Source organism: Bos grunniens, chromosome 13 (assembly GCF_055505025.1).
Source record: "Bos grunniens cultivar Pamir isolate PY7600 chromosome 13, Bosgru_T2T1.0, whole genome shotgun sequence".
Lineage (NCBI taxonomy): Eukaryota > Metazoa > Chordata > Mammalia > Artiodactyla > Bovidae > Bos > Bos grunniens.
The window spans coordinates 17,324,173-17,341,870 of record NC_141177.1 but is presented as its reverse complement, the minus strand read 5'-3'; the positions used below and the strand labels follow the sequence as shown (position 1 = coordinate 17,341,870).

General features: G+C 45.4%; 1 protein-coding gene and 1 pseudogene across 6 annotated transcripts in view; both read left to right on the top strand.

Annotated features, from left to right (window-relative positions):
- Positions 1-3,281: 3,281 nt before the first annotated feature.
- LOC147360285 (arrestin domain-containing protein 2 pseudogene) lies at positions 3,282-4,620 on the top strand (annotated as a pseudogene).
- A 5,770-nt stretch (positions 4,621-10,390) lies between these two features.
- Positions 10,391-17,698, top strand: part of MANBAL (mannosidase beta like) — a 28,192-nt gene continuing 20,884 nt past the window's right edge. For 4 of the 6 annotated variants that reach the window (XM_086331910.1, XM_086331906.1, XM_086331909.1 and 1 more), the window contains exon 1: positions 10,391-10,423. The gene's annotated coding sequence lies outside the window, so the exon portion shown is untranslated. Of the gene's footprint in view, positions 10,424-13,132; positions 13,674-17,698 lie in introns of all 6 variants that reach the window. The other 2 variants (XM_086331911.1, XM_086331907.1) reach the window with 1 other exon arrangement.

Below are 17,698 nucleotides of genomic sequence, written 5' to 3'. Positions count from 1 at the left end.
ATATGATATTTCTCCTTCTCTGTCTGACTTACTTCATTCAGCATGACACTCTCTAGGTCCTTTCATGTTGCCACAAATGGCATTATTTCATTCTTTTTAATGACTGAGTAATATTCCATTGCATATATGTACCACATATTGTTTATCCATTTCTCTGCTGATGGACATTTAAGTTGCTTCCATGTCTGGACTATTGTAAACAGTGCTGCAATGAACATCGGGGTGCATGTATCTTTTGGGATCATGTTTTTCTCCAGATATATGCCCAGGAGTGGGATTGCAGGGTCATATGGTAGCTCCTGTTTTAGCTTTTTAAGGAACCTCCATTCTGTTTTCCATAGTGGCTCTACCAATCTACATTCCTACCCAAAAGTGTGGAGGGTTCCCATATGCTCTCCAGCATTTATTGTTTGTGGGTTTTTTGATGATAGCCATCCTGGCTGGTGTGAGGTGATATCTTATTGTAGTTTTGATTTGCGTTTCTCTGATAATTAGTGATGCAGAATATCTTTTCATGTGCCTGGTTTAATGCAGCACTTCATAAAGGTGGAGGTAATTAGCACCATCCAGATGCTGGCTTCCTGTGAAGTTTTTGCTGCTTCCATGGCTGAAGGATTTTCAAGGAGATGAAGCTCTGGACTCTTTCCAGAACTTCAGTACTCTGGAAGTATGAGCCCTGACCTGGTCTTTGCTTCAGCTGTAACCTCCTCCTGGAGATTGAATGTCACCTACTCTAGGATGCCCTCCATGATCAATGAAAGCAAAGTCTGATGCTTCTTCTGGGTTCTTATGTCGTTCTGCACACACTTCTTTTGTAGAAACGCAAAATATCTTATTGTGTTCGTTTGTATCTATGTCTGTCTCTCTCACCAGAGCCTAAGATCTTATTCCAGTGTTTCCCTGACATATAGTTGGCTCTCAGTGAATTTCTGCTGGATACAACTTTTCAGGTTTCAAAACTGTGGGAAACCTGGGGTCTTGAGAACAAGTTATAGCATCTGGATTTTCCTGGGAAGGGCAAACCCTCTGTGGTGTTGATGTGTACTCTACCTTCTGATGGAAGTCCTGTGTGATGACTTAATGAGCCCATGGGTGAACCTCTCCTCCTCTGAAGCAGACATGCTCCTGGAATATTCTAGAGCACAGTATTAGGATCTGAGTTTACTGATGCTGAAGCTGGAGCTCCAATACTTTGGCCACCTGATGTGAGGAGCCGACCTTGATGACCAATGACCATCATTGGAACAGACCTTGATGCTGGGAAAGATTGAAAGCAAAAGAAGTCAGCAGAGGTTGAGATGGTTGGATAACATCACTGACTCAATGGACATGATTCTGAGCAAGCTCTGGGAGATAGTGAAGGACAGGGAAGCCTGGTGTGCTTCTATGGACACTAAATGTGTCCAGTTTAGTGACTGGACAACAACAACAAACCATGGGTTTATAATTTTTTTAATGAATTAATTTATTTTTGGCTGTGCTGGGTCTTGATTGATATGTGTGGGCCTTCTTTAGTTGCCATGAGTGGGGGCTACTCTCTAGTTGCGATACATGAGCTTCTCATTATAGCAGCTTCTCTTTTGTGGAGCACAGGCTCTAGAGCACAGGCTTAGGAGCTGTGGGGCATGGGCCCAGTTGCCCCACAGCATATGGAATCTTCCTGGACTAGAGATCAAATCCATGTCCCCTGCACGGACAGGTGAGTCTTAACCACTAGACCACCAGGGAAGTCCACCATGGGTTTATAGACACTCAAGTGTGAAATCTAGCCTTTAGTTCAAGTTCACACCTTGTAGAAAGCAAGAGAACAGTCCATGAACTATCAGAGTTGGTTATCTGCTAGAAGGCTCCTGGAGGCCCAGAGAAAGAATCCAAAATATGATGAGCCTCCACTATTGTTTAGGCTCTGCTGGCTCCAAGATGAATGTGTTCCTTGCCTTTCTGGCACATAAAGTATGTCCTCCCCATTTGGAGGGAAATACATAAAATATGCTTCTTCACCAATGGATACATTCTGGATTTACCAGGATGCACCACACTCAACATTCCTCGTTTCTTGCTGGAGCCAAACCTAAGGGCAGAGAAGGAGTTAATGGAACACGGCAGGACTGAAGGTGCTCAGGCAGGAACCACCCAAGGTCAGGAGTGGCCAGGATCCACTTGATCCGAACAAGGCCCTAGACTTGGGACCCTTCGAGCTGGCACTCCTGCCCCAGGTTCAGAATCTGGAGTGGGGGGCTTCTGATGGGTCGTGGTTAAGTTCAGCATCTTTGCTCCAGCCTAAGGAGAGGGTGTGTTCATTCCATCCATCTGCCACAGTGAGGGGGGCCTGTCTCCTCCTACCTCTTGGGAGTCCCACAAATGCGGGTTCAGATTTTGGGCAGCCCAAGAGACAAATGGCAGTTTTTCCCCAACTCTGTGAATTCCATATTCTCTTGTAGTACTCTTCAGAAGAGCTCCATGTCCTGCTCACTCAACAAACATTCATTTCAACCTACACATACCCCAGGCAGGGTGCTAGGTGCTGGGAGGTAGGAGTAAACAATGGAGACAGAGTTTATATCCTAGAAGGGGAGAGACTGATGACAACAAGCACATAAGACAACCTGTGATGAATGCTATAAAGGAAATAGGCAGGAAGCTGTGATAGAAAGTAAAAGAGATCTACTTAGAGAAGTTTTGTAATCTAGTCCCCAAAACTTAGTGGCCTAAAATATCCATCCATGATTTTGTGGGTCAGGAATTTGGGAAAGGCTGGGCAGAGAGGTTCACCTCTGCTCCAAGTGGGATAAGTTGAGGTGTTTGGGGCTGAGGCATCCCATTCCAAGATGGTTTCTTTTTTGCTCACAACTTTGTAGTGAAAAATTTCAAATATACAAAAAAAAAAAAAAAAAAAGTTGAAAGAATTGTATAGCACATGCTATGCCTACCACTTAGATTCTACACTTAACATTCTACCATCTTTGCTCTATCACACATCTGTCTATCTTTCTACCTCTCCAAATGGCTTCTTCACTTCTAGGTCTGGTGTCTGCTCAGATTCCCTTCCTCCCTATGTGGCTTGGACTTCTCACAGCTCACTGGTCTAGGGCTGGTCATACCTCTTAGCTGATGGCTGACCTTCAGGCCAGTTGGGCGCGAAGTCCGAGATGGACACAGCATCTCTTCCATTGTACGTAGTTGGTCCAAGCAATCATAGGGCAGAAAAGGCCCTACCCTGTGGGATGAACAACACTGCTGGAGCCATTCCTAGAAAAAATAACTAGCTAGAAAAGGTGATCATGGGAGATGTTTCTGAAAAGGTAGTGTTTGGGATGAGCCCTGAGTGATGCGAATGAGCCTCTCTTGTGAAGAGCAGGGAGAAGAGGTGAAGACATTAACAAAGGCAAAGGTTTGGAGGTGGAAAAGCAAGTCTTGTGCCTCACTTTCCTTTGTGTATGTGTTAACTGCTCAGTCGTGTCCGACTCTTCGCGACTTGGTGGACTGTAGCCCGCCAGGCTCCTCTGTGCAGGGAATTCTCCAGCTAAGAATACTGGAGTGGAGTCTCTGGCCCGACCTTCAAGTGCGCCTGTGCGCGCCTGGTGGGATCGAGTTCTGAGGCTGCAGCCGTAGAGCCGCCAGGGGTTTGAAGACAGGGGCCGAGTTTGTATCCCCGCGGCGATGCTGTTCGACAAGGCACTGGAGAGACCACAACGCTGCCTCCTGGGCGTCATGAATTCCCATTCAGCTTCCAGCTGCCACCGATGCTACTGACTTCCTTTGAAGGCAAACACGGCAGTGTCAGATACTGCATCAAAGCCACCCTCCACCGGCCCTGGTCCCTGCCCGTCGGACAAAGAAGGCGTTTACTGTTATTGAGCCTGTGGACAGCAACACACCGGCTCTGCTGGCCCCTCAAGCTGGAGCTCGGGAAAAGATCGCCCAATCCTGGTACAATAACCGTGGCCTTGTCTCCCTCTCAGCCAAGATCGACGGCAAGGGCTACACACCAGGTGAAGTGATCCCTGTCTTCGCTGAGATTGACAACGGCTCCACGTGCCCCGTGCTCCCTCGGGCAGCCGTGGTCCAGACCCAGACCTTCATGGAGCGAGGTGCCCGCAAACAGAAGCGAGCCATGGTGGCTAGCCTCTCAGGGGAGCTTGTGGGCCCCAGGCGGCGGGCACTGTGGCAGGGCCGGGCTCTTCGGATCCCTCCTGTCCTTCTATCTTGCACGGTCGTCTGCTACACATGGACTATGCCCTCAAGGTCTGTGTGGACATCCTGGGCTCATCCAAGCTGCTCTTGGAGCTCCCACTGGTCTTAGGCACCATCCCCCTGTACCCTTTCGGCAGCCGCTCATCCAGCGTGGGCAGCCATGCCAGCTTCCTGATGGACTGGGGGCTGGGGTTCCTGCCAGAGCGGCCTGAAGCCCCTCCTGAGTACTCCGAGGTGGTACCTGATGAGGAGGTGGCAGCCATGGAACAGAGCCTCTTGCCACTACTGCAAGACCCTGATGTGAGCATGGAAGTCCCCTTCTTTGCCTACATCCAGGAGTTCCACTACCGTCCACCACCCCTGTACTCCGAGGACGATCCAAACCCACCCTCCGAGGCCAGGAGGCCCTGCTGCATGACCTGCTGAGCGTCAAGTGGAAACTTCAAAGGATAAGGTGTTTACACATGCTTCCAGCCACCGTGGACATGAGCAAGGAGTGGCTAGATGAAGAACAGACTGGGCTGACTACATTGAAGTTGGGGAAACAGTCTCAGAACAAAACGGGGCCATTCCAACATCACACAAGGGAAGAGCCAGTCTGGAGTCTTGACGTATCTGGACTGGTCCTCATAAGGTACCAGATACCCACAGTAGGATCTGAGAAACCATTCGACCAGTCTGTGTTGGCCTATGTTCCCTCAGAAACCTCCAGTCTGGGAGCGACAGAACCAGACATAAATACTTCCAGACCCACAGGACCAGAGGAAAGGACCGCGAGCTGGGAGAGTCCAAAGAGGGAGTGGAGAAGGCTTCCTGGGGAAAGGGCATTTTAGCTAAGGCTTTGGTGTATGAACAAGAGCTTGGTAGGCAGGCAAGCAAGAGGAAAAGTCAAAGAAGGTCAGAGCTGACTGATGTTCGGAGACTGTCCCCTTCATCTTTGGAGTGGGGCTCAGAGAGCAAGCACCTCAGTCGAGGCCATACTGCAAGGTCCAGGAGGCGAGAGCGCCTAGGAACGAGGTATTCAGGAAAGCAGACCATCAGGGCCATGTGGGGCTGAAGGGTGGCAGGTGCATCGGCTCCAGCCTTAAAACCTTTGAAAACCAGAGACTCCTGTCCCAGGCTGGAGCGCCTGGGTGCCTCCACACACTCCAGCACATGAGCACTGCCTGGGTACTGCATGGCCTGAAAAACACAGGTTCAAAGGAAGACAGACAAGACCGGCTACATAACTTGCAGAATGAAGCCGTGGGGCTACTTGTTCAAGAATTAAGAATTTCAAGACAGGGACAGCAGAGCATTAACCCAGGCTGTGGGGACAGAGGTCAGCCTGGGGTGACAGAGTAGGGCCACAGTATGCTTCTGAACACCCCCTGTGTCCCAGAGGGACAAAATATGATGGGCAGCTGGACAAGCCTCCAAGTGCAGAGACCCAGCTGAGGCAGGGCCCCCGCCTGGGACTCCACATTTCTGATAGGCCTTAAATTGTTCTCTTTTGTACATTTTTTTAAAAATAAAAATCACAGAGGACGAAAAAAGAAAGAATATTGGAGTGAGTAGCCATTCCCTTCTCCAGGGGATCTTCCCAACTCAGAAACCTGGGTCTCTTGCATTGCAGGTAGATTCTTTACTGTCTGAGCCACCAGGAAAACCCCACTTTCCTTCGCCCATATCCAAATTCAGCCCATCATCTGGGACCCACATTGAGCCACCTTCCTCATGAAGCCCTCCTGGATACCTCGTTCCCTGTTGATCCTTCCCTTCATCCTAGAGCACTCAAGCCTGGAATGCCCATCTGGCTTGAACAGCTTGGTTAGGTAGCTCAGTGGTTATACACACCATCTCTGTGGGGCCTTGGGGAAGTTGCTTAACTTCTCCGGTCCTGCTTTTCTTCACCTGTAGATGAGAATAATAATATCTGCTTTACAGGGAAGCTGCTGGGAGAATATTGATATATGTAAAGCGCTGGGCACCTGGTGAATACTCAATAAATAGCAGCTATAATTAATCATTTCAAACTGGTTCACCCTGTTGCGTTCATCTAGTTTGGAAATGTTTCTCAGAGCAGACACCATGCTTTTTGCAACTTTTTCTCTTTCATCGTGCAAACAGTGTGCCTCACAGAGATGTTATGGATAAGAATGAGCATGCCGCAGAGTTCTCCACCGTGCTGTGGTGCTAATGAAGCCAGGCAGGGCGCAGAGATGAGTAAGACTCAGCTGGATCCCTCCAGAAGCTTCCAGAGAGTAAGGAAGTAGCTGTGCTTGCAGCAGCCGTGCTGGGAATATTTTACATTTGGATACTGATATTAACAGGTTTCAAAGCACCTGCACATCTGTATTAGTTTGCTAGGGCTGCCATAATGTGGTACCACAAACTGGGTGGTTTCAACAAGAGATAATTATTTTCTCACAGTTGTGCCGGCTGCTGCTGCTGCTGCTAAGTCGCGTCAGTCGTGTCCGACTCCGTGCGACCCCATAGATGGCAGCCCACCAGGCTCCCCCGTCCCTGGGATTCTCCAGGGAAGAATACTGGAGAGGGTTGCCATTTCCTTCTTCAATGCATGAAAGTGAAAAGTGAAAGGGAAGTCACTCAGTCGTGTCCGACTCTTAGCAACCCCATGGACTGTAGCCTACCAGGCTCCTCCATCCATGGGATTCTCCAGGCAAGAGTACTGGAGTGGGCTGCCATTGCCTTCTCCGGCTGTGCCAGCTAGGAATCAGAAATCAAGGATGAGGGCTGTGGGGAGGAATCCCCTCCATGTCTCTCCCATGGTTTCCAGTAGTTTTCTGGCGATCTTTGTCATTCCTAGGCTTGTAAAAGCATCACCCTGGTCTCTGCTTCCATCTTCACATGGCATTCTCCCTAAGTGTGCATGGTGTCCAAATTTCTCCCTTTAATAAAGATACCAGTCATATTGGGTTAGGGTCCATCCTAATAACCTCAGTTTAATTTGATTACCTCTGTGAAGACCATGTCTCTGCATACGATCACATTCTGAAGTACTGGGGTTGGTTCTCCACCAAATCATTTTTGGGGGACACAATTCAAAACATAAGACATCTCCATCTCCTATGGCCCTCCTCATCCACACCCCACCGTGAGCCCCTCCAGGACAAACACCAAGTCTTATCTTAAAATATCTGTACATTACTTTCTCTCTCTCTCTTTTTTTTTTGGCCATGCTGTGTAGCTTGTGGGATCTTAGTTCCCCTACCAGGGATCGAACCTGGGCTCTGAAAGTGCTAAGTCCTAACCACTGGATCACCAGGGAATTCCCCTAAATATTTGTACCTTTCAGGCCTCAGCTTCTCCCCACTCTTTTATGCATCAAGCCTTTTCAACAGCCTTCCCACCTCCTACTATCCTTATGCCTCTTTTGCCTGGCAAATTCCTATCCATCCTTTGTTTCTTAGTTTAAATATTACCTCCACAGAGAGACCTTTCCTGATCACCCTTTCTTGATTGCATTTCCCATGTTATTTACTCTCTCATGGTTTCCTCTTCTTTCTTCCTTATACATCTCATGGTTAATAATATACATTTCTTTGCAATTGATTAATGAAGGTGTCAGATAACCCCTAACCTCTAAACACAGTGAGGGTAGGGACCAACCTACTGACTATTGGCCTTCCTGATTCCATAGTGTATGATTCAGAGTAGAAACTATAGATATCTGTTGAATGAATGAAGAAACACATCCTTGGATCCTCCAGATCATCTCACACAGTAAGGGTGATAGTGGATATTGAATGAATTATAATCATTTCTGTCTGTGTCCTCTAGGAGAAAATGAACTCCTTGAGGGAAAGATCGGGTCTCATTCTTGTTTTTGAATCTCTGGCATCCCCCTCCTCCTCCTTGATCTTCTCTGTACTAGTTCTGTATGCTGAAAGCAAATTACCCTGGAACTTAGACGCTTAAAATCGTTTCTATGGGTCAGGAATTGAAGAGTGATTTTGTTGTTTTTAGCTCAAGGTCTCTCAATCATATTCAAGATTTTAGCCAGGGATGCAGTCATCTGAAGGCTCGGCTGGGGCTGGAGGATCCACTCCCAAGATGACTCACACATATAGCTGGCAAGTTGGAGGTGGTTGTTGGCAAGAGACTCAGTTATCATTCATGCAAGCCTCTCCCCAGGGCTGCTTGAGTATCCTCATAATATGGATCCCTCATGAATGATGAAAAGAGCGCAAAGAGGAAGAACAATATCTTTTATGTCTTAATCTTGGAACTCATACTCCATGATTTCCATTATATCCTATTAACTATCTGTTAGCCCTATTTGGTGTGAGAAGGGGCTATACACGGGCATGGATCCTATGATTCAAGAATCATTCAGGTCCAAAGTGGAGGCTGATTACCATGTCCAACTAGAGTTCCCTTCCCCCTTCATTATTTGCCCAACCCACACTCAGTCAGGAACTGTACTGCCATCCAAACACTTGTCACATTATATGATAGTGGGTTCAAATTGTAAGCTTTGTGAGGGCAGAGACTCCATCTGTCTAGTTCAACAACCAGCACAAGCCATAGAGTAGGTACTTGGTGAATGTTTTGAATGAATTTTAATAATTTGCTTCTGTCTGAATTATAAAACTGTGCTTGTCTCCTTTCTGCATTGCAGGCTCCTAGCTCAGGGCCTCACATGGAATTAAGGCATCTATAGAGTGTAAATCAACTACAATGAAGTATCACCTCACAATGGTCAGAAGGACCATCATTAAAAAGTCTACAAATAACAAATGCTAGAGAGGATGTGGCAAAAAGGGAACCCTCCTATACTGTTGGTGGGAATGTAAATTTGCTGCAGTCACTATGGAGAAAAGTATGGAAATTCCTTAAAAAAACTAGAGTTACCAAATGATCTAGCAATCCCACTCCTGGGCATATGTCCAAGAAAACTCTAATTCAAAAGGATACATGCACCCCAGTGTTCACAGCAGCACTACTCACAGTAGCCAAGACATGGAAACCACCTGAATGTCCATCAATTGATGAATGGATAAAGAAGATGTGGTATGTATATACAATGGAATATTACTCAGTCATAAAAACATTGCCATTTGCAGCAATATGGATGGACCTAAAGATTGTTATACTAAGTGAAGTAAATCAGAGAAAGCCAAATACCATGTGTGCTGTGCTTAGTTGCTCAGTTGTGTCTGACTCTCTGTGACCCCATGGACTGTGGCCCACCAGGCTCCTCTGTCCATGGGGATTCTTCAGGCAAGTATACTAGAGTGGGTTGCCATGCCCTCCTCCAGGGGAATCTTCCCAACCCAGGAATTGAACCCAGGTCTCCAGCATTGCAGGCAGATTCTTTACCATCTGAGCCACCAGGGGAGCCCAAATACCATGCGATATCACCTCCATGTGGAATCTTTTAAAAAATGATACAAATGAACTTATTTATAAAACAGAAATAGACTCAGACATAGAAATCAAACTTATGGTTACCAAACAGGATGAGGGGAAGGGATAAATTAGGCGTCTGGGATTAACAGATACACTATGTGTAAAATGGGCTTGTTTCTCTAGAGGTTCAGTGGTAAAGAATCCACCTGACAAAGCAGGAGATGCAGAAAATGCAGGCTCGATCCCTGGGTTGGGAGGATCCCCTGGAGAAGGAAAGGGCAATCCACTCCAGTATTCTTGCCTGGAAAATCCCATGGACAGAGAAGCCTGGCAGGCTACAGTCCATGGGGTCGCAAAAGAATCAGACATGGCTCAGCGACTCAACAACAACAACAACAAACATAAAATAGATAAACAATAAGGGCCTACTGTATAGCACAGGGAACTATATTCAATATCTTATAACCACCTATAATGGAAAAGAATAAAATATATATATATATATAGCTGAATCACTTTGCTGTACACCTAAAACTTACACACCACTACAAACACACCTAAAACTTACAAACTAGTTTGTAAATCAAACTTAAAAAAAAAAAATGAAGGCGTCTATAAACGTGTATAAATGTTTGCTGAAATGGGCTGTGATACAGAGCCTTAGAGAATCGAGGGAGCCTGGCTTTCACTTCTGTAGGCCTCTCTCCAGCTCCAAACCACAGGGTTAGGACAAAAGGCTAACAAAGCCTGGATCCACCAACCCTAGCAACGCGGAGGGGCGGAACCGAGCCAGCTGGTTGCTTAGGGGCGTCACTTCCGGGCCCCAAGGTCGCAAGAAACCACTTCCGGGGGGCGCGGCGCGGCGGCGCGGGAGGTGAGTACCGAAGCTCCCGCGGTCGGTTCGGGCTTCGGGGCGGGGCGTCGTCGCCGAGGCTGTGGTACAGGAGCGGGGATTAGGCTCCGGCGCCGCTGCCCCTGTCCCGGAGGCGCTGCTCTGCTGGCCCGGGGACCGCTCCGTGTTTGGCGCAAATAACTTCCTGGGTCGCTTGTTCGGAAGTTACTTGCGGAGGGGAGTTTGACTCCCAGGGTGGCGGAGGGCCTTGCTTTGCTCGTGTCCAGCGCCTTAACTCTGAGCTGGGACCAGACCCGGTGCTCCTCACAGTTGTGACCTGGCCTTTCTTCCCAAGGGCGGAGCATTCGGAGGAGCCAGAGCTCCGGAGTCAGTCTGGCCGGGGTTCGGATCCTTAGTGTACCGTATTACTCGGTAACTGTGGGCGAGCTCTGGTTGCTTCTCTGGTTCTCAGTTTTATCCTCTGTAAAATGGGTGTATAAAGTTGATTGGAGGGTTAAATGAGATGGTGAATGCAAAAGGCCTAATAAATGTACAATGCGTGTTTGCTGATTTTTTTTTTTTTTTTGAGAGAAGTGAGAAATGAATCTGTGAAACCACATTTTTTCTTGTGGCAACCACATCAGAATGACATTTTACAGGACATCTGCCCGTCTTTTCAGCCCACTGGCTGCCAGCTTTTACTGCTCTGGGAGATGGCTTATCTTTGCATAGGACAAAATTCGAACTCAGTTTTGAGCAGTTCTTGGGAATTTGTTGTAATGGGAGGGGTCTGGGTAAACAGCACAGGGTAGTTAGTAATTCCTGACACTGATTTTCTGTTACCCATTCTGTTCCAGTTGAAGTCTCAGAGCAGAATTCTAAAATCATTTCATTAGAAGCCAAGGATACCCTACCAAGATACTTGGAATCTGGGTTTTTCTGTGTTAGACAAGACTTAGTTTCTGTTTGCTAAGTCTGGACATCTATACATGTTTGAAGGGTTATTTATTTTGAAATGTTGACTTTTTTCCAATAAACTTAATTTTAGAATAATTTTAGATTTTCAAAATTACTCTGAAGATACTACAGTGAGTGGCGCATATGTCCCCCCAACAATTTTCCCTATTATTAACATTTTACATTAGTACAATACTCATGTCACAGTTAATGAACCAGTATTGGTAACTAACTAAAGTCCATGCTTTCTTCAGATTTGCTCAGTTTTTTCTTTGCTCAGTCCTTTTTCTGTTCCAGGATCCCACATTATGTTTAGTCATAGGTTTCTAGGTTTCTTAGGTTTCTAGGACTGTGGTAGTTTCTCAGACTTTTCTTGTAGAAAAGTCTTCTTGACAGTTTTGAGTATTACCGGTCAGATATCTTATAAAATGACTCTCGTTTGGGATTTGTCGGATGTTTTTCTTATGATGACATTGGAGTTACAGGTTTGGGGGAGGAAGATCCCGGAGGTCAAGTGCCATTCTCGTCACCTCACAGGGTATATACTATGCTGTGCGTACCTCACACCGTCACAGTGGGGTACGTGCTGTCAGTATACGTCATCACTGTCGATGTTACCCCAGATCACTAGCTTGAAGTAGTGAGGTTCTTCCACTGTGAAGTTCCTCTCCTTCTACCACTCTTCCATATTGTACTCCTGGAAGGAAGTCATTATGCACAGCCCGCCCTTAAGGAGTGTGGGGTTATACTTCACACTTTAAGACAGATTATTTACATAAATTATTTTAAATTCTCCTTGGGAAGTTTGTTTGCTTATTAAATAATATCAGTACGGCCTTGAATAATTCTTTTCATACTTTGGATTATAATCCAGGACTACTTAATTTATTTTGCTGGGCAGATTGTTCTGGCTTTGGCCATCGAAGTGGGTCTTATATCCCTTTGACATACCCTGATCAATGTGTTTTGTTTTTTTTGAACACTTTCTTACTTTCTGTTACAGGCTCATCTTATATATTTCCTGCTTCAGTCCTAGACTTAACCGTTTCTCTAAGGAGCCCCTGGTTCATTGTATTGGAGAATCGTATTAGACACCAAGGTCTGGGTGCTAGGCCTGCTTATTGCTACTGTTTGGAATTCCCGTTTCTAGGCCCTCTCAGAAAATGCGAGGCAAGAGACATGTGTGTGTAGGCTATCCTCTCCCCCGCCCCTCTTTATATATATATATATATATATATATATATATAGCTGTCTGTATCTGTAATAATCTAAATATGACTTTTACTGATATCCACAACGCTTATCCATCCACGTGGACCATCCAGCCTCCTCTGGCTTATCTATAACCTTCTATTCCCAACTGTAACAAACCTGGCTCCCACCATCTGCCATCCATTGACTCAGTAGTGCAATTCCAGTGTGTGTGTATAGTTTCAGAATTGTTAACTGTATACCATGCAGAAAACAACAGCCCATGTACAGTTCCTCTTGCTTTTAGTCTTCTCAATTCTGTCCATTTCCACAGTTACTGAGGTCAGCACCTCATTCCCCCTATCCCTTCCGTGAAATTACCTCATCCATTTGTAATATATTTCGACTCAGAATGTCACATTCTACATCCCATCTTGGATACCTAAATGATTTTTTTTTTTTTTTAATTTGTGTACATTAAAGTTTACTCTTTGTGCTGTAAAGTTCTGTGGGTTTTGACAAATACTTCCTATCTTATATTCACTGTTACAGTATCATACAGAATAATTTCACCTTCAGGTCTCGTTAATTTCTCTCTTTTAGATTTCATCCCAGAAATCCTGTTGGCCCTCTCTTTAGAATGTATCTATAACCTGAGAATTTACCACCTCCACTGCTGCCTGCTGCTGCCAAGTCGCTTCACTCGTGTCCGACTCTGTGCGACCCCAGAGACGGCAGCCCACCGGGCTCCCCCATCCCTGGGATTCTCCAGGCAAGAACACTGAAGTGGGCTGCCGTTTCCTTCTCCAATGCATGAAAGTGAAAAGTGAAAGTGAAGTCGCTCAGTCGTATCCGACTCTTAGCGACCCCATGGACTGCAGCCTACCAGGCTCCTCCGTCCATGGGATTCTCCAGGCAAGAGTACTGGAGTGGGGTGCCATTGCCTGGTGCAGATGTGTCGTTTTGACTAATAATTGTTGTTTAGTCGCTAAGTCATGTCCAACTCTTTTGCGACTCCATGGACTGTAGCCTACCAGGCTCCTCTGTGGGATTTCCTAGGCTAGAATACTGCAGTGGATTGCCATTTCCTTCTCCAGTGGATCTTCCCTACTCAAGGACTGATCCTGGGACTCCTGCATTGCAGGTAGAGGACTCAGTTCTTTACCACTAGTATAGTAGCCTCTTAACTAGTCTCCCTGTTTCAGATTCTTGTCCCTCTGCAATCTGTTCTCAATACAGCAGCCACAGGGACCCTTTAAAAATGAGTCAGATGATGTTGTTTCTTTGCTAAGAACCTTCCAGTGGCTGCCCTTTGACCCAGAGTCCTACTGGTCTTAAACAGCTGCTCACTTTATGCTCCTCTGATCATAAAGTTCATTTCTGCCTCAGACCTTATCCCTTGTTCTCCTCCGTCTTGGGGTACCTAACAGATGTTGAAATAACTTGTTCTTTCACTTTCTTCTTTGCCTCTGCTGAAATGTTGCCTTCTCAGGGTGGCCTTTCCCTGACCACCTCATATAAAATGGCACTCCTTACCTCCCTCTCTATATTTTCTCATACTACTCACTGCCGACATTACATTATATCTTTGTGTTTGGGTGCCTCTGATTGTATAGAAACTCCATGGCTGGGACTCAGTAACTCTGTGTTCAGTTAATGAATGTCTCAGACCACTGGTGTCTGATATTCATGGATGAGCCTCAAGGGGTCTGATGACCTTATAAAATTATTTTCCATGTTTGATAATAAATGGGTCTGTGTGTGTGTGTTAGTTGCTCAGTTGTGTCCAACTCTGCGACCTCATGGACTGTAGCCCACCAGGCTCCTTTGTCCATGGGATTCTCCAGGCAAGAATACTGGAGTGGGTTGCCATTTCCTTCTCCAAAATGAGTCTGTACTTTTTATTAAATTCCAGTGGGGGTACGAGTATCCCCATGTGTTAAAAAACAAACAAACAAACCAAACCTTTGCTCTTAAGCAAGTCTGGAGCACCACAGGGTTAGAGACATAGCAGGATGTTCAGCTTTGCCTTGATTCAGTGGGCGAGCCTACGTAGGCCCCGTGCCTCTCAGCTCCCCCCCCGCCTTGTTAAATGAGGCTGCTCTTTAAAGATGGGAAACAAGCACAGGTTTGATCAGTTACCAGATATTTGTGTCAGTCCCTGGAACAAACTCAAAATGGACCCTGGGTCCCAGCTACCTCAGGAGCTTATTATAGTGGAACAATAAGAATATTAGACTGTGTGGTATTTCTCAAACAATAAGAAATGAATTTTGACCCAGAACATGCATGCTGGGATGTAGATGGATATAACTGGAAAAAAAAAAAAAAGCTTCAAGATATAATGCTCACCCTTACTAATGTGATATTGTCTATTATACTGGTTAATAAAATTAAAAAGTGTCAGCGGCAAGCCCCTTAATGGTTTCCATGGCTCACTAATGGGCCAAAACCTGCAGTTTGAGAACCATTGACCCCCAGGTAAGTTTCAGTCTTACCCACCAGGCAGTTTGAATCCTGACTTTGCTCCTTGTCAGCCAAGTAATCCCTGGGTAGGCCACATAACCTCTTTGAGCCTCGGTTTCCTCATCCTCATTAGTGATACCCCCTGTCTGTAATGGTTGTGAATTGAATGAGTTAGACTGTAAAGCACTGTGCTCATCTAGCAGATGATCTGCTGTGACAGTGGAGGGGGTCGGGGAGCAAAGCCTGTCACGGAGTCAGAGCTAAGAGCCTCTTCATTGGGAGCCAAAGGATGAGTAGCACTCTTGTGACTTCTGTAGTCAGGAAAGGAAAACCCAGAAATCCAGGCAGGCGGGCGAGGAAGTAAAGCACGGGTGCAGAGAAAACTAGACAGGAGTTCTAAAGCAGACACAGGATGTAGAGAGCATTTTATGTTTTCTAGAACGTTACCACAGCTATCCTCTGGTTATACTTGTGCTGTCCAGTCTGGGAGTCCTCTAACCACATGTGATGATTTATAAATTAATTGAAGTTAAAATGAAAAATTCAGTTCCTCAGTCCTCCTTTAAGTGCTTACTGGCCACATGTGGCTACCATATTGGAGAGCAGAAGCATAGAACATTTCAGTCATTGCAGAAAGTTCTCCTGGGCAACATTTCATTAGACTCTATAAAAGTTTTATGAAGAGAGCAGATAGGGCATGGATTTTTCTTTTAGATTATATTAATTTTTTCAATAAGATTCTCCCCTGAATTAAAACGTATGGCCCCTTCACTTTTAATAGCAACTATTTACATTTTCTTATGGCCTCTTTTGATCTTTAGCCAGTGAAATCACAATTTATACATGGTTGCAGTGATAGTGTTTATGTAATTGTTTAATTTTTTCATGTAATATAAATTTGCAAAGACTTTGCACTGGCCTGATACACAACATCTGTATTTGCTGTTTAAGCCAAGGGGCAACATGCCATGGTGCACCGTAATTGGGTTAACATTACGGTACATCATGGCTTCTTTATTGTTGGACACTTGAGTTGCTTCCTGGTTTTCAGTATTCTGAATAGCACTGCCATGAACTCTTTTTTTTGTACCTGAAGCCTTTTTCTTCTTTTGAATTGTTTCCTTACTGTAAATTCCAGGAAGTGAGTTACTCAGTCAAAGGATATAATAATCACTTTTATGACTCTTGTTAGGTGTTGCCTAATTGCTATTTAAAAAAAACTCTAAATGCATTATAGCTTTGAATGCATTATTGTTGTTTGGCTCCTGAGAACATCAATAAGTCTCTAGATTGGTCCAAAGTGTAGCTAATTGGTAATAGAAGCAGAGTCTGTGCCCCTAGCCTGACTCTTGGCCCCATGTTTTTATTGTATTAGAAATATTCTTAACAATGTTGCTGTTAGTAACACTAATAAATCTAAATATTGATAAACCCCCTAGGCTGGTTACAGCCTTAAAGGTAAAGTTTAGGGCCAAGGGCATTTTTAAAAAGTGTGTATTTATGAGGTGTAACTGAAGAAATGAGAGACCTTCTTTATGCCTTGCTATGCACACAGCATGAGGATGCAGTGCCCTGCCTGGCTGTATGTTTCCTCTCGTGAAGCTGTTCTTGCAGCCGCCTTGGAATTCACTTCAGAGCCAGTGTCTGAGCCACTACAAACAATCTGCCGAGGGTCTGAGCGTCATACCTTGTATTTGACCAAAAATGGTATTCCTGGGCTTGAGGCTCCACCTGATTCACCACCCTGCGATCCAGATGATGTTGGGTTCTTTCCAGAAGTCAGATCTTTTCTGGGAGGATAAGATCTGCCAGCTCTGAGGGTTTGGGGGTGGGGGAGTGAACCTCAGACTTTGAAAACCATTCCCAAGGGAGACAGGAGTGGCGTGGAACAATGGCCACCTTGTCGGCACAGGCACATGACCTTCCTAAGAGACTAGGTTAAAAGGTAGACCATGTGTATTTGCATAAACCCCCCAGTCTATTCACTTCAAAGATCATTTTTGTCATCCTTTAGTCACTCCGCGTTCATGTTGGAAAAATGTTGCAGAGCAACGAAGTGTCAGAGCCAAAGCGGAGGAAGCTTTTCGGGCAAACGCAGAGCCATCCATAGGGGTATAATGCAGGCCACTGTGTTTAATTTAGTTTTCTAGTAGCTATGTTTAAAAAGTAAGAAGAAATAGGTACAGTTTTTTTGTGTGTGGTAAAGTATCCATAGCATAAAATTTATCATTTTAACCACTTCTAAGTGTACAGCGTGTGTAACCATCACCACTATTTCCAGAACGTTTTCATAATGCCAGGCTGCAACTCTGTACCCGTTAAACAGTAACCATTACTCCATCCCCCCTCCTCAGGTCCCTGTAACCTTATAGTCTAGTTTCTGTCTCTATGAGTTTGCCTTTCCTAGGTACCTAGCAAGTGGAATCATACAATATTGTCCTTTTGCGTCTGCCTTATTTCGCTTAACTGTGTTTTCATGATTCATTTATGTAGTAGCATGTGTCAGAATTTTATTCATCTCAACAGCCGAGTAAACATACGTGTGGGTGTTTATATATAATATACCACATTTCGTTTATCAGCTCATCTGTTGATTGATACTTGGTTGTTTCTGTCTTCTCACTATTGTGTATAGTGTAGCTGTGAACATTGGTGTACAAGTATCTGAGTCCATGCTTGCAATTCTATTGGGTATATATACTT